Source organism: Triticum dicoccoides, chromosome 2B, assembly GCF_002162155.2.
Source record: "Triticum dicoccoides isolate Atlit2015 ecotype Zavitan chromosome 2B, WEW_v2.0, whole genome shotgun sequence".
Lineage (NCBI taxonomy): Eukaryota > Viridiplantae > Streptophyta > Magnoliopsida > Poales > Poaceae > Triticum > Triticum dicoccoides.
In genome coordinates, this window is record NC_041383.1 from 55,288,790 (window position 1) to 55,289,868 (window position 1,079).

Here is a 1,079-nt window from a genome sequence, read left to right on the forward strand (position 1 = left end):
CCTGCCTGTTTGGACCTCTACAGTAATTTAGAGACCTAAATCTAAATATGCAGTTTCAAGTTCAGTTACCCAAATGACACATCCATGTATGTTAAGGGGGCTATGATTTCTTTATTGTAAACTATTACTGATAATATCAAAGTTTCTTGACGATCAAAATCTACATGTGTATATGAAGCTCACTTACTACAGAACCAGTCTTGGATGGAAAAGATATTAAGAAAGAATATAACAGCGGCTAAGAAAAGACAAAAACAATTTTAGTGATTGAACTGAATAGAAGTCACTGGAGTTTGGAAAAAACACTGTGTTTTCATCTTATAAGGAAATCATTCTTTAACTTAAGATAACTGCAAAGAAATGCTCAACCTGACTGCTCGACTTATAAATAGCCAAGCTAACATTGAGATGACAGGCTTGGTATGCAGTTCCACATGTGTGTACAGTTTTAGTTTGCAGGAAGAAAAGTAAGGCCTTTAAGACTGCTCTCCTGGAATGGGCAAGCATTGAAGCATACTGTTACCTAAGTAGAATCCAGTTATCCACAAATAAGATCTACAAGTATGCTGAAGATAACCACACAACACACCTGTTGTAAGCGTGCCAAACTTCTGAATAAAATGTTACTGCCACAGTGCACTTGGGTTAAACACAAGTAGCATGAAGTACTCTAGGGAAGTTTAACTTCAAACGGCCCATGTTGGAGCAACCACGGAGTAGATCTGAAACAATTGTGTTGTCGACCTTGAAACAAGAACTGAAATATGTTTGAGATGATGATGTACACAGTGACAAAGTTGTGCCCCGAGTTTATATATGCCCCTCAGATTCGCTATACAAGTTCATTGCGAGATCTAGTTGCCAAAAACAATACCAAAAACTGAAGACCAGCCAGGCAGGATTGCAATCGCGCGGCACGGGTCATCCATCAAATGTCCGGAGAAGTAAAAAAACATGTTGGAATTTCAAGGTACCTGCACGGAGTAGCGTCCGCTAGCCGTGTGAAGGTTCGTTGCGCGGCAGTGCGGCGCGAGTTCGAGCTGTTCGCCGCGCAAGCCAGGGGGGGTACGCGCGAGGTC